Source organism: Haemorhous mexicanus, chromosome 6 (genome assembly GCF_027477595.1).
Source record: "Haemorhous mexicanus isolate bHaeMex1 chromosome 6, bHaeMex1.pri, whole genome shotgun sequence".
Lineage (NCBI taxonomy): Eukaryota > Metazoa > Chordata > Aves > Passeriformes > Fringillidae > Haemorhous > Haemorhous mexicanus.
In genome coordinates, this window is record NC_082346.1 from 44146292 (window position 1) to 44162087 (window position 15796).

Consider the following 15796-nt stretch of genomic DNA (forward strand, 5'->3'; position numbering starts at 1 on the left):
AGAATTGAAGGTGAGACTGAACTCAGTTGCCATAAGTCACATCCATAACTGCAACACAAGACCTCAAACTAAAGTACAAGACATTAATGTCCTTGCTTGTGCTTATGGAAGCATTAAAAATAAATGCAAATTGAGATTTGTACTTTCTTCTCCTTCACATAACCAAGATTATTCATGCGTTTTCTGACAAGTCTGAATGGACCAAGAAAGGCACAACTATCAAGTCCAAGCACTGCCTAGTTTTTCCATGTGAGGTTTTCCTGCAATCAAGAGGTACCTGGCAAAAAAAAGGCAGTTACCTGCTTTTAAACAAGAGTCAAAGTTTTCTCAGAATTCATTAGTAACTGCATCTTGAAGAAGAGTTTGCTTACACTTTGAATAATTAATGGAAAACCTATTGAATCAGCTGGTGTTGTTCACATGTTTTATCCTGCTTGCCTGCACTATTGTAAATTACTACTTTCCTCTTTAGATCTCTTTGCTGAACTATCACGTGGCTGCTCCCTAACCTTTTTCAGTTAAAATGAGCTGGGTTTAAATTAAACCGATTACTTCTGATAATCCAGCTCACTTCAGTTAAGTGGCAGCAGCCAATTTATCATGTATTCAGCCATTTCTGTAGGGATTCTTTGATATTAGTCAAAATTAGTACACAGGACATTAGACAGCTAGTACAATTAAAATATTTCAAATGTTCAGATATACGTATAGAAGAACCCATTTATCAGTTAATTAAATTCTAGCCGAGCACACTGTACTATGATCCTGTGTTGCCCAGAAAAAGGTTCACATCATCTCACTTAAGCAGATCATAATACATTTCTGATCAAGTAATACTCTAATGTGCTTATGAGATTAAGCACTATGCCTTTGATGAGACTATAATAAGTAACACTTAACTTACTTGTCTCTGGTCCACAAAGTATATTTCTGGATAACTGATTACCCAAACACTGCCTTCCCCAGGTGGGTGATTCATAAATTGAACCACTGAATGTACAGCATGCAGATCTCTGCCACACAGAGAAGGTGGCTGCTAGACATTCATCGTCTTCCTTTAAAGTTGTAGATAACATAAGGTGATTAACTAATAGGAATGCCAGGTCTCAAAGAAACATCCAACACCCACACAGCTCTGCTCCAGGCCAGAACAAATGTACTTTTAAGACCTATATAGTATTTGGTGCCAAGAGGATCAGACATTCCACCCACAACCAGGCAATCAAAAGCAAAACCCCATCAAAGGCACAGCATAAGAAAAAAAGGTGAAACCTATTAAGTTTGCAAAACTTGGCCTATCGTTAGTAGGTAGAAGCTGCTATTTTTAATAGCACTGACTGCCACTTAAGACATCTCTTCTTCTCCATTAACAGTATTATTTCTTAATCTTTTCTCCCCCACAATTTCTCCAGAAGCTTAGTTTATCTTCCTCAAAAACCAGCAAGATTTCAGTAAAACACAAAGGCTTCTTAAACTTCTGAAACTACATTTTTAATTTATTCACATCAGATCCTCTGCTGCAGACCCAGCTTTCTCTTATGCTTTCAGACCAATTATTTGGTCATTTAAAATAACCCAGACTGCAAAATGAAGTTGAGAAGAAGAAACAAACTCAGTAAAATTAAAAGAACCAAGCTAACTGCAAGATACTAAAAATAGTGGGCCAAAAGCCACTACTTGCATTTCTAATATTGAGGCAAGCAATAAATACACAAGTGTCCACAGCAAACTGCATGCAGAAAAAAAGCTATTTTGGCATCTTCTGAGAAAGCTGCATCTGCACATCTCCTACACAGAAATGCAACAATTTCTGATATGTCAGGTCAGTGATGTACAATTGCAACAAATTACAAATCAGATTTCACGAGCAGTAAGGTAATATACACAGCTGCTGTGATCAGCCCCTCTCCCAGGACAAGGAATGCCATACATGCATCTTCTCTGTGTTCCCATAAAGCATGGAGTTTACAGTGTTGAAGCAGAAGGAATTTCATCACCTGTATGGTTTTCCCCTCTACACATTCACACCCCCTTCCATGTTGTTGGAAGCCTTCCACACTAAAGATTAAAGAGCAATCTTAATTTGTAGTTGGCAACTGCTTCACAGTCTTCCCTAAACTCCTACCAATAAAACCAGGTTATGATTCTAGAGTTGTCCTTATAGATTGAAGACTGCTTTGCAATTTAAACAAGTCTCAAGAACGAGTCTTTCAGTTCTCTACAAAGATGTAATCACCTATTAAAAGCAACTGACAGATTTGGAAGATGTTGCCTTCTTTAGTTTTGTGACCTCAAAAGCCTATCAGCTTTTACTTCACCCTAGAGCCATCAAGTAATTTAATGAAATTATTACTCATTTAAAAACTTGTGGCTACAATAATATTACCAAGAACTTGAAAATATATTCAGTGGCATCTCTATCCAATGGTTCAATACCCATCACATGTCATTACTATCTGAAGAGAACTGTAGTTGTGAAGCAAAGAACCAGGGATCAAACAAAAATTGAGCACAGGTTCTTTGTCCTCTGCTTGCCTTTCTCCCTGCAGTCTGTGCAAGTACTCTTCTCTGTACTTCAACTTGTTTAATCTCCTACTCCACTGTAAAATCCTACACTTGGAAGAGTGATTCCACATGCTAATTGAATAGGGTTTGCAATATTATGCAACAATCATAGATCCACTGTTCGGCTCTACCAACATTTGGCCCTGTTGGTACCCACAGGTGTAGCAGGCTGTTGACTGCTAGTACAGTTCCACCTTGTTTTCTGGGACCACAAAGACAAACCAAACAGTGCTGGAAACAGCAGTGAGTAGGTATCATTGCTAATCCCACTCGCAACCCAAACAGTGCTTGAACACTCAAACAGGACCTCTAAATCCCTTCCCAGCCCAAGCATCTCCTGAAGGTTAAAGCTTTGTCCACAACTGCTCAGCTGTAGGCCTAGAAAAATTGTCAGGACTGCATAAACACTCCAGTAACTGGCTTTTTTGGCAGTATGCAGCTGCATTTTTAAGACCATGCAAAAAAGTCCAGATCAGACACCACCCTGCCAACTGTTCTTGCATAGAAGTTGTGCAATGATTCTGGTAATGTCCTTTCATCTAGGAAACTGGAATGTGATGACCTTCAGCAAAGGAAGGAAAGGGGGGAAAAAATGGATGATTACTGGAACTGAGTTCTTCAAAAGGTTAAAAATACTACAACTGTTTATCAGATCAACTCATCTCAAGTCCCTCATGGGTCCTGTAAATGGCTTAAACTAGCTTCTGACAGAACAACATTGAAATTAGAGGATAACTAACAACTTTTACTGTACTTTACCCTTTTGCAAATTTACTACAGTCATATCAAGATTGCTCTTACAATTTAGTAAAATACTTCCTTGCTTGTAGTAGCCTGGGCATCATTTAGTCTCAAGTCCACATATATCTCCTAAAGAACATGCTGCCATTCTATCAGAAGTAAAGTCACATGCCATCTAAAGGGGAGAAAGACTCTCCTGTCACAACTAAACAATATAAGAAGCATTCTTTAAAAAACGTGGCTAGCATGGACCTTAAGAAAAAAATAAATTCCAACACCCTAGAGAAAGTCCTCCATTATGAATCTGAAAGCACATGAGATGCATATATTCCTTGCAACCACTGGAAGTAAATTAGCATCTTTGCCAGAACAGGTTCCCACAGGCTAAAGCAATGACCCTGGGATTAGCTCAGATGATTAGAGCATGGTGCCAATAATGCCATGGCTGTGAGTCCATTCAATATCTGTATGGGCCATTCATGTAAGAGCTGGACTTCTTGATCCTTGTGGGTCCCTTCCAACTCAGGATATACAGTGGTTCTGTGAATAATTCTTCATCACTTGTGAAGGTGATACTTTAGAGGTCATAATGCTCAGAAAGGCAGAAGTTAGAATGAAAACAGGAGGCAGAGAAGGCAAAGTTACTGAATGCCTTCTTTGCATTGGTTTTCACTGACAAGACCATTCCTCAGGAATCTCTGACCCTGGTCCGAAGACCAGGAAGGGTAAAGGAGTATTGTAAAGATGACTCTCCCCTGGTGAAGGAGGACTGGGTTAGAAAAAAACCTAAGGAGACTTAACATCCATGAGTTCATGGGCCCTGACAGGATGCATCCACAACTGTGGAGAGAGCTGGTGGACACCACAGCAAGGCAGCTCATGATCATCTTTGAAAGGTCCTGGTGATCAGGAGAGGTGCCTGAAGACTGGAAGAAAGCAAATGTCCCCCTGGTCTTCCAAAAGGCAAGGAGGAGAGCCCAGGAAACTACCCGCTAGTCAGCCTCACCTCAATCCCAGGAAAGGTGAGGGAGTACCTCATTCTGGAGACCATCTCCACCCACATGGAAGACCAGAAGGTGATCAGGAATAGTCAGCATAGATTCACTAAAGGTAAATCACGATTGACAAACCTGACTGACTTCTGTGATGAATCAACTACTTGGATGGATGTGGGGAGAGAAAGCATATTGTCTGCCTAGACTTCAGCAAGACTTTTGACACCATTTTTCACAACATCCTCACAGGCAAATTCAGGAAGTGTGGAATGGATAAGTGGACAGGGAGGTGGATTGAGAACTGGCTGAATGGCAGACCCCAGAGGGTTGTAATTGGTGGCAGAAGGTCTAGTTGGATACCTGTCGCTAGTGGTGTCCTCCAAGGTCCAATACTGGGCACAGTATTGTTTAACTTGTTCATCAATGACTTGGATGGAAGATATAAGACACCTCATCAGCAAGTTCACTGATGACATGAAAGAATGGCCAATACCACAGAGGGCTGTGGAGCCCTTCGGAAGGACCTCAACACGTTGGAGAGATGGGCAGAGAAGAACTGTCTGAAAGGCAAATGCAGGGTCCTGCATCTGCGGAAGAACAACCCCATGAGAAGAAATTCTTTATTGTGCAGATGTCTGAGCACTGTAACAGATTGCTCAGAGAGGTTGTGGATTCTCCCTCATCAGTATCACGTCCCTCCCCATCAACTAAACCATGGAACTGAGTGCCATGTCCAGTCTTATTTTGAACACATCCAGGGATGGTTACCCCACCACCTCCCGGGGCAGATGATTCCAGTGCCTAATCACTCTTCTAGTGAAGATTTTTTTTTTTGACGTCTAACCTGAACTTCCTCTGGCACAGTTCAAGACTGTGTCCTTTTGTTCTGTCAGTGGTTGCCTGGGAGAAGAGACCAACCTCCACATGCCTACAGCCATCCTTCAGGTAGTTGCAGAGAATGACAAGGTCTCACCTAAGACTCCTTTTTTCCAGGCTAAACAACCCCAGCTCCCTCAGCCACTCTTCACAGGGCTTATGTTCCAGACCCTTCACCAGCCTCGTTGCCCTCCTCTGGATGCATTTGAGCATCTCAATGTTCTTCCTAAACTGCAGGGCCCAGATATTGAAGAAATGTCTGAATACAATCCTGTGCAAAGTGTTCAAGGGTAACCCTGCTTGAGCAGGATGGTTGGAGCGAATGACCCATGGTGGACCCTTCCAACCTTATCCAGTGTGTGATTATGTTCTTACATAACAGATATTTAGGCACATTTCTTCTTGAAGTAGAAATTGAGTTGATATTGACTATAATTATCAACAGGGTAAAAAGAGAGCTGCACATCCCACCACAGTACATCTAAACTCCTTTTGCAATGGGTTTACCAATGACACAACAACAGAGAAAGTCACCTGCATTTAACCTCGCTCTTTCATAAAAGCTCATGCTTAAACTAACAGTCCAGATACTTAAGGATTCTCATACAACCCATATTTGCAAAATTATGTTTATTAATAAATAAACAATAATTGCTCAGCAATTAAAAATTTTTGCAAGGCCAGGATGAACTTAGCCCTTGGAAAAATAAAAAAGAAGACAGTTCTCAGAGCTGATGTCCGTGTAACTTCTCAATTCCATGTTAAAAAAAATCATCTTTACAAAGAACCCTAAGAATTTGTGGAAGTTACTCTCTCACAAAAATCTAGTATTTGTAACATTTCTGTCATCTATTAAGGTTGATAAATAAGCTATCATAGATGGTATTGAACACAAAAGAAAATTCAGTTCAACCAGGATGTACTTGTTTCCCTCCCCCTGCCTTGATCTCTATGCAGTAGTTGGAGAGCAATCACAAATCTGCTCCAAACAGTGCAACACTTCATCAGCATGGCTTCTTGGGAAATAAAAAGCATGTTGTATTATACACAGAGAGACTTGCCCTCTGACACTGAACTCAGAGGGGCAAACCAACTTCAGACAGGCTAAACCACACACAGGCAGGATTTTATCTGCTTGTCACACTAGGGATCACTGCCTCCTGGATCTAAAACAAAGATACTTACTGCACTATAAAGGAAGCTTTACATTTTTAATTAGTTCTTACAAAGACTTCAAGGCAAAATTGTAGGACACATCTTGAAAAATGACTCCTCATCAGTGAAACTCTTAAGTTGTATGCAGAAGCTCTTGTTGGTCAACAAATACCAGTTCACATTAGGCAGCTATGATGAAGTTACTCTATATTCTTTCTTAACCAATTGTGTAGATGCTCAACACTAATATTAGAGTTTTATTATTGCAGCCTTTAACCCATTTACTTTGTTGTCAACATGGAAAGAGAGGCTAAACTAAGCAATTTTATGCCTTTGCCTTACGTACTGATTCAAAACTAACATATTTGTTTTTAATGATGAAATGAAAAATGTAGAATTAAAAAAACCACCCTTGATACAAACAGATTGGAATTCAGCACATGCAGAATCATTCCACTTGTGACACATTTACTGGCCCAGTTACTCAGTCCCTCAATAACAGGTCATGCTGTAATGCAATCAAACACCTTCAGGTTCAGTTTCCATTATGTGATCAAGGAAATGAAAATATTTATTAGCAGAGATTTGTAAGAATTCTGCAAGAACTGTCAAGATGTAGTCTGACAGTAGCATTCAGCCTCTGGTAAGACTCAGTATGTGTCTAAAAAGAAATATGTTTTGTTAACAAGATTGTCAGGAGCATATTAAAGATGTTTTAAATCACTCAAAGAAAATGGTAGCAAGTTAATATCAGATCCATAAGGCACCTTTAAGATGAAAATACTCTATTAATTCTTTGTGGAAAAGTTGCTTTCAGTCTCTATTGTAATTCACTTCACATTGTTTTTCAAGCTGGTTCCATCTTACGAATTCTTGCCAGGTGTTGGGAGGTCAGAAGCATATTAACTACTGATAGATGTGCGATCCTTAATTTGTGGCAGAATCATTTACCTTAGTAGAGCTTATTTAAGTCAAGGAAGGGATGTATCCAGCAATCTGTCTACCCTGCCAAACACCACAACTTCACTGATGTTAGCATGACCTCTGCAGATACCCCTTGCTAGGAGGGCTATGAATTTTATAGGACTGCTTATCTCAGCAGGTTTCTTGTCTTCTCCTCTCCTGATAGCCACAATCCAGGGAATATAATAAAACTTTTCCCTTCTTTGTACAAATGCTTTCCCAGAACTAAACAAGTTTTGGTCTTAGAACTAAAAATAAAAACCAAGCTAACTAAAAGAAGGTACTTGGACAACTAAATGCTTATGAGGATTATGGCAGCTCTGAGTGCATGTATACACAGAATGGGTAAGGAAGGGACCAAGGTGGGTCATTCTGTCAAACCTCCCTGCTCAAACAGGGTCAACCTAGATCACTTAGCTCAGGATTGTATTCAGACATTTCTGTTGTATCCCCAGTGAGGGAGACACCACAGACTCTCTGGGCAATCTGTTACAGTGCTCAGTCATCTGCACAATAAAGAATTTCTCCTCATATTCAGATGGAACTTCCTGGCATCAGTTTCTGCCCATTGCCCCTTTCCTTGTTCCTTGGCACCACCAAGAAGAGCTTGGATCCTTCCTCTTGGCACTCTCCCTTCATATACTTGTGTACATTGACAAGGTCCCCTCTCAGTTGTCTCTTCTCAAGGGTGAACAGGCCCAGCTCCTTGAGTCTTTCCTCATGAGAGAGATGCTCCAGTCCCTTGATCATCTTTGTTGCTCTCCACTGGACCTTCTCCAGAAGCTCCAACTCTCTCTTGTCCTGAGGAGCCCAGAGCTGGACACAGCACAGCAGCTCTGGCCTCACCAGGGCTGAGTAGAGGGGCAGGATCACCTCCCTTGACCTGCTGGCAATGCTCTACCTGATGCACCCCAGGACACCACTGGCCTTCCTAGCCCCCAGGGCACACTGAAGCATTAATGTTTACAGACTGTTGTGTGGAATAAAAAGAGCTTGTGTAAAGGGTAGGTTCTGTAGCATCCACCATTGTTCCCAAACTAAATAACCAACCTATAACCCAATTTTACAGAAATCCTGGACCATTTAAGCTTACTACAATTTTTAGCAGATGTTAAAAGTCTTCCATCAGAGAAAACAAACAAAGGGAAGAGAAGGAAATCACAATGCACTTCAATGGCACTGAGAACAATGCGATGCCATTGTGTCCTGTTTCCCCAAACAGACAATGGCTACACACAACCTACACAGCATGAATACGGACCAGACTGCAATACTCTGTGGTTGCTTTTCTGAGAGCATCAGCATCAATGACAGAGAAGATAAAGCACAATTTCATTAACATGGATAGTGCTTTTTCTCCATATACCTTGCTATCAATGGGCAAAACAAAAGAAAAGAAGATAAAATTTCTTCTTCAAAACCTCTGTGTTTTCAGACATTGGGAAGTGCTTACATCAAAGTAAACTGGCAAGGAAAACTCAGTTACATATATCATTCTCTAAAAGTTTGTTTCTTCAAGTCAGAGCGATGCTATTATACAATCAAGCTTGTAAATTTTTCCACATTAAAACCCCCTTGTTTTTGCAAAGGCTTATACTTTCATTCTGTTTATTATTCCTACATTTCCATCTTTTGGTTGGCTGTTTCAGTGAAAGACATAATTCAGCATATTCTGTTTTGGAAACAAGCATTTTTCAAATCTCAACCAGGAATTCAATATTCTTCTGCTGATTTAACAGATTCTCCACTAAGCTTTCAGAAGCTAAGTTGCCTCCCAAGGGCTTATGAAGATCTTTTGCAATGTTAGCATAATAAGACAAGCTATTTTCTGGACATTATACTTGTAAATACCTCAGCATTAAAAAACCCAACACAACAGCCAATGTCTTTTTTTTTTGAGAAGACATAACAGCACTACTACCCTTTTAGTGCCATGAACATGTTCTTCACAGAAGATATAGAAAACTCTCCTCTTGAAGGCTGCTCCTGAAAAGCACTAGTCAAGCATGACTTCTAATAATATATGCATGATGAAAAAAACCCAAAATGTTTTTGGATTTGCCAACTAGCAGAAAGGACAAGCACAATTTATGAATATCTGACTGGAAGCAAGGGTCAGATTAGAAACAAAGTAGTACCTATTAGAGGCTACAGTGAGTAACTTAAAACCGGAGAAAGTAAAGTGAGATTTTAAACCAAGAAAGAAACAAAACACTAAACAAAATTCCAGTTCAACAGTGATTAAATGGCAAAACTTTTACCTTTTAAGGAAAAGTTTCACTAAGAGACAGGAAGAGCACAATGTTGCTAAAAATGCTGTAATGGATGTTTAAGGACCAAGCATGTGCTGATTTTGAGCTAATTTTAAAACACTTGTAACATCATCTGTCAAAAAGCAGACTCATGACACGAACTCATGACACCCCAAGGCAGAAAGAGGGATCAACAGTGATTCACCTGCACAAACCACTCAAAGGTATCCCTCACCCACACAGTAAGGGAGAGCTGACCTCCTACAGCAGCCTATTCTGTCAGCCTGAAAAAAGTTATTTACAACAGCTCATAAACAAGATGGAGATATGAAGCAAAGTTTTGCTGGTTTCTTCTGAGAGATCCCTCTATAAAAGATAGTAAATAAAATTTTATTATACATTACCTACAGATTTCTTATCTATCAGAATACTTTTCCTATCTCATTGTTTAAGTTCCAGTGACAAGGTAACTCCACAGGTTTTAGTCTGCTTCCTCCAAGTTTGCTTATGTGAACATTGCATCATTGCCAATATTTGCAGGAAGAATTTTACATCCTTCCCTTCAGATGCTGTCTGCAGATTTTCATTATAGATCTTCAGAAAAGTATTATATACAATAATGTAATGTAACCTGAGATTGCACAGAGAGATATTAAAATGTATGGGCCAGAATACTGTATTTCCCCAGTTTTATATTAGAAAGAACCAGCTCACATCAGCAAATGCCAAGAGAACCTCCAAGCACAATGGGAAACCTAAAGAAAGGAATTAGAATAATTCCTTAACTCAGTGCTGTTACATTACTGTTTAATAGCTCAAAATGTAGTATTCAGCAAACCAGGCTGAAGACAGAATCAACTCAGTGGGTTTTTTCATAGGGCTGATGGGGAATCCAGGTTTAAAGCAAATTTGGGAATGGGAAGAGTCTTTGGGCTGTATGTCTCAGGGCCGAGGTCACCAGAAGGAGCGGGCACCTTCCACTAGAGGCCAGCGCGGCACCCAGGAGTCCCAGGTGCGGTACCTGCTCACAGCCTGTGCTCCCGGCAAAAGGGCTGCACTGCAGCACGGGAAGGCCGGGCTTAATTCACCCAGGAGACGCTAACAGGACAGCTGAGTCAAGTTATTTATTCTGACATACTTGCATGCTTCCTGAGTTCACCACTCAGGAGAGAAGCTACAAATAACATGGGGGGAGAAGAGGTTCAAGAGTCAGCACACTTGAAAGCATGGATGAGAAAATCAAAAGACGGCTGTGAGCTCATGTTCATTGGCCATATGGCAGCAGCATAAGCAACAATTTATTTTGGGAGAAGCAGTGAAAGGCTAGGCTCGTGACCATTTTGAGTTAACTCTGGCTTTTAACAACACTGTATGCAGTGTATTTGTCTGGATTATGTGGATACTCAGTACGGAGCCACTGTAGAGGTGAGGGTGAAAATAGTCAGTGCTTTAAAGGAGAGAGGAAAACAGCTAAATCTGATTTTAAAAATTGACAACGGTAAAGCCAAGGAGAATCAGAAACGGAAAAAGGAGGAAAAAAAAACGATGGCTGATATTTTTGGTATAAAAATGTCTCAGAGAAACAAAATTTATGCTAATATTAAGTATCCGTCATTGCATTTGCTATCAAACTAAACAGTTCCAGTGGAGTCTAAAGGAATGCCAAAAAACAGCTGGGTGCATGTACTGTGTATTCACTGAGTTTATATATACTGGTGAGATTGAAGCCTTTGGCATATTCCAGAGCCCAGAGGAATATTTTTATATTTGCACTTTCTGATTTTGTTTGCAACTACCAGCTGCATTTAAAGAACTCCAAGGCAGCCTGCTCTCTCCCATGAACTTCATCATGAAAGGATGCAGCTCTCATCAAGAAGAGATCATGTTGCTTGATGTGACTGGAAAGACGCAATCTGTTAGAATTACAGAACAGTTTGGGTTGGAAGGGATCTTAAAGATCATAGAGTTCCAACACCACTGCCATAAGCAGGGACACCTAACACTAGACCAGGTTGCTCAGAGCCCCATCCAGCCTGGCCTGGAATGATTCCATGGATGGGGCATCCACCACTTCTCTGGAGAACTTGAGCCTGTGTTCCATCACCCTTACAAAAAAAATTCTTTCTTATTTCTAGTCTGAATTTACCTTCTTTTAGTTTAAAAACAGCTTTTGTCCTACTGCAACAGGTCCTACTAAAATGTTTGTCTCCATCTTTTGCATAAGCTCCCTTTAACTACAGAAAGACCACAACAGAAGCACTTTGCCAGAGGATCCTACTAATTGCTCAAAATACCACATTTCAGAGTTTATTATTCTATTAATAGAATATCTGTGTTGGTGACCATGAAAGAACTTAAGGATCTGGCTGCATATGCACTTCCAATCTGACAGTAGTAGCATTGCCCAACCTTGCTGTAGCCACTGAAGGAGTATCTGAAAGCCTGATTTCTTCATACTGCCCTGCTCTCTGTATCACTTAAACTTCTCTAAAACAGTGACAATGTGCGTACAGCAGTGAGCACAACAGTCTTATCTCATGTCAAAGGGTTTCTGCAGTATGGGGACACAAAGATGTTACAAAATGACATTGTAACAAAATCAGCTAAAATGGCCGATCCTCTGTGCACAGCCATGACAGTATTATAATTATTTGATTAGTCAGAATTTGCCTCAAACAGCAGGCTTCATCAAGTGAGCAGAAAGACTGAAATAGGATACATGTGCTAAGGGACCAGCATGAATAAACATTAAGGAGTTAGTAAAGGCAGTATTAAAACCAATTGATTTAAACTGAGCCAATGTTTATCGAACTGCAGGAGTCAGCTTTTCTACAACAAAAATACTTTTTATAAGATCCTGAAAATTCAAGGATTAAAGAGAAAGAGATTAAACCAGACTGATTAAACCAGATTAAACTGATCCTACAGAAAAAAAAAACCACAAACGGGTAAACAGTTCATCCTGCCTCAAATCTGGCCAACCTTGATTCCTAAAACAAACACACCCCAAACATTTAGTAATAGCTGCAAATACATAAAAGGAGTAAATTCCATTGGAAATATTGATAGCTGAACCATTGAAATTATTAATTCATAGTCATTAAAGTAGAAAAAAAATTACTTCTTGAAAACCCAGTTCTTTATTTACCCTGTATGCATGCAGGTTTAATCTTCCAGGTATGCATACATCATTACTAATCAACTTCTATGATTTTTGCTTTTGTAGTTGGCACAATTGTATAGCAACCTGCATCTTCCCCATGTGATTGAGACAAGGCTAATGTTCAGCCTTACATGTGTCCTTTACAGTCTCTCAACTACAGAATTCAGTACCCTACTAAGGACACAGAGGAAGGTTATTATACATGAAAATAACAAACCAAGTGTTAAGAAAGGTAAATCTAAAAATCAGGATAGAAGACTCCAATCAGTCCCTATCATTACAACAAGCCAACAATGGATCCAAGTCTTTAAAACATATATGAATAGAGGGCTACTTTATCAAATGTAGCATCACTATCACCTGCTGTACCAGCAGCAGGAATTCTGATGAAGCCATGACTGAAATGCAAGATTGATGGACCTGCAAGTGTCTGAAAGACATTTTTAAGTTATTTTGGGCTATGTTAGAATATTTTAGCAGAGCATGCTTGCACTACTAGAGAAGACTTCCGTAACCAATTCTAATAGTTTGTGAGGTGACTGCAGGCACTGATAAACAGATGCCTTTAACAACACTCGATTGCTCTCTATAATTGGAAGTTTCAGTCCTGAAGTATAAGCTTAAATAAATTGAAAATGCAAGAAGATTTGGATGAAAGTCAATTATTAGGAAGAAAAACTAAAAAACCCCTAAAATCTATCATTCCTTTGCAGCAAGATCACCAAAATAGTTGTCCTCAGAGAGGAAAGAGAAACTGACTGTGACCCTCATAATGTGTCTAAGTATAGTAGGAATGAAAATTGGCATTTGCCTTAGAGAAGTTTTTTACTGAAGGAAACACCTTTATTGGACTGCTTTGGTACTTCAGGACTACAGGGTGACTAAATAGAGAAAATGGCATCTCAAAGATGTAAGCGGCCAAGGCAGATGCAAGAAACCTATCTAAACAATGGGTAAATTGTAAAGACAGTTATCAAACAGCTACTCCAGAACTGCTGAGCAAGGGACATATAACAGCCCACACATGTCACAAAAGAGCCTACTTGGCATGGTAAGAATGCAGGCTCTTCCCTGCTTACCAATTAGCACATCCCTTCTAACTGTGACAGTGTTCTACACATGGGAATCATTCAACTCCAGACAGAGGTTCCAAATGCTTTGATGATCTCCTGATGTGATTCTGCTCAATCAGATCTGAAAGTATTTAATATATCTAGGGTCTGTCCAAGAAATGAGATGCTAGAATTATCCTCAGCTGGCCAAGCCTAATAGGATGGGCTAACTGACATGTTGTATTGGCTTTGTCAAAGACCATCAGAAGGAATCTCATCAGAGGACAAGTCAGCTTCTCTGGCCATAGGTTGGAACTGGCCATAAGCAAACAAACATAAATCACCTATGAAGCATCAGGAACTGATATCACTGCAAGTGTCAATACAATGAAGTCATTTTAGGATGCATCTTGCACAGACAATGACTCTGGAAACATCTACTCTGCACCTTACCTATGGCCCTGAAAAAGACTTTGGTGGAATGTAAAAGAAGCTCTGCAGATTTATTATTCTCTGTGTAAAAATATAAAACGTCCCAAGTGGTGAAAAAAGCGGTTACTGACATGGAAGGTACCACTTTTCCTTTGCAAAAAGTCTTTAGGATGGAATAGACGTCTTAAAATTGGTCAATCCAATCTGTCTGCTCAAGAACAATCACCTAGAGTAGGATGTAGGTGTAGAGGTTGTGGGAGGCAGGTTGAGAGAGTAGGTTGCCCAGAACTGCGTCCAGTTGGGGTTTTGACTGCCTTCACAGATGGAGACTCTACAATCTCTATGAGCAGTGTGTTCTAATGCTTGAGCGCCCTCATAATTTGCATTTTCAGGAGCTCTTTCCCTCTTTGGTAAATCCTAAAATTATCAAAGAGTCACAATTTACCAGGTGCAGAAAACATTACACACATTAATTAATACAAACTACAATTACATACATCTAGTTCTGCCTTGTACTTTAAACTGTCTTCCATAACAGAGGATAAAATTTCAAGTCTATTGGTTTGAGGGACTAATAATGAGCTCTTTGTAACTTTTGCTCATCCGCAGACTGTGCATATTAGATATAAGGCATTTGCCTAAACAGCTGGAAGCTGCTGAGGCATTTTGCCCACAAAAGGTGAAGGTCTGAGCTGCCAAACCCCAGAATAATACACATCCGCTTCTTATGTACCCTGGCAGCCAAACAGTGAGCCCAACTTGCCAGGGCACTTTGCTCATTATACATAGAATTCTTGACTGAATTTTAGTAACAACTCAATGTGGCTTTAGAGTTATTTTAACCTGTGGCCAATCCCCACATGCATGTCCAAAGTGCCTAGCCACAGAAATAACAAGCATAGCAATGTCAGGTTCAAAGTGTTTCCTCTTTACATCTAAATCTAAGATAAATGTTATTCATGCCACATTGTGCAAATATAACTGCAAGGATCCAACTCCAAAACCAGCACTAGTAGGAAAGGAAGAATTTGCAATGAGTGGTATTACTGCTACCTCAGCCCAAATAAAAGAGACTGAAATGCTTTGCAAAGTTAGTTGGTGACACTTTCCTCTGCAGCAACTAGCCTCACAAAAGATACCAGGAGAACTTGTCAAGAATAAGCTTCATCATAGTGTGCTGTGATTATGTTTTTAAAACAAATAAAAAGAACAAATGGAAGACATTTCTAAACCCTAAATAGTAATACATGGCAGGAGAATTTAAAATTGCATTCTGAAATAAAGTCTGGAAGTAGGTACCAGCCAACATTCTCAACAAATCAGACACTGTAGGAAGTCACATGCAGTAGGTTTTACTCATAAACATTTAAACCTTTCTTACAGCTCTAATTCAGGCATTATGAGAACGAATACTGCCTCTATCCTCCAAGACTCTTGCAGACATTTCTCTGTTTAATAATAACCATTAGCTCAGATGTTTATTTTTGACAGTGCACAAGAACTGAGCCTGAATGCATCATATCATTAAATGGTATCATAAAATTAAACAAGTTAGAAGAAGAAATAATATTTTGGCTAGGACAGCAAGAAAAAGTAGCTGCC

General features: G+C 39.8%; 1 protein-coding gene across 3 annotated transcripts in view; it reads right to left on the reverse strand.

Annotated features, from left to right (window-relative positions):
• SPTLC2 (serine palmitoyltransferase long chain base subunit 2) overlaps positions 1–15796 on the reverse strand; it is a 77893-nt gene that overhangs the window by 13385 nt on the left and 48712 nt on the right. The gene's annotated exons all lie outside the window — the stretch shown is intronic.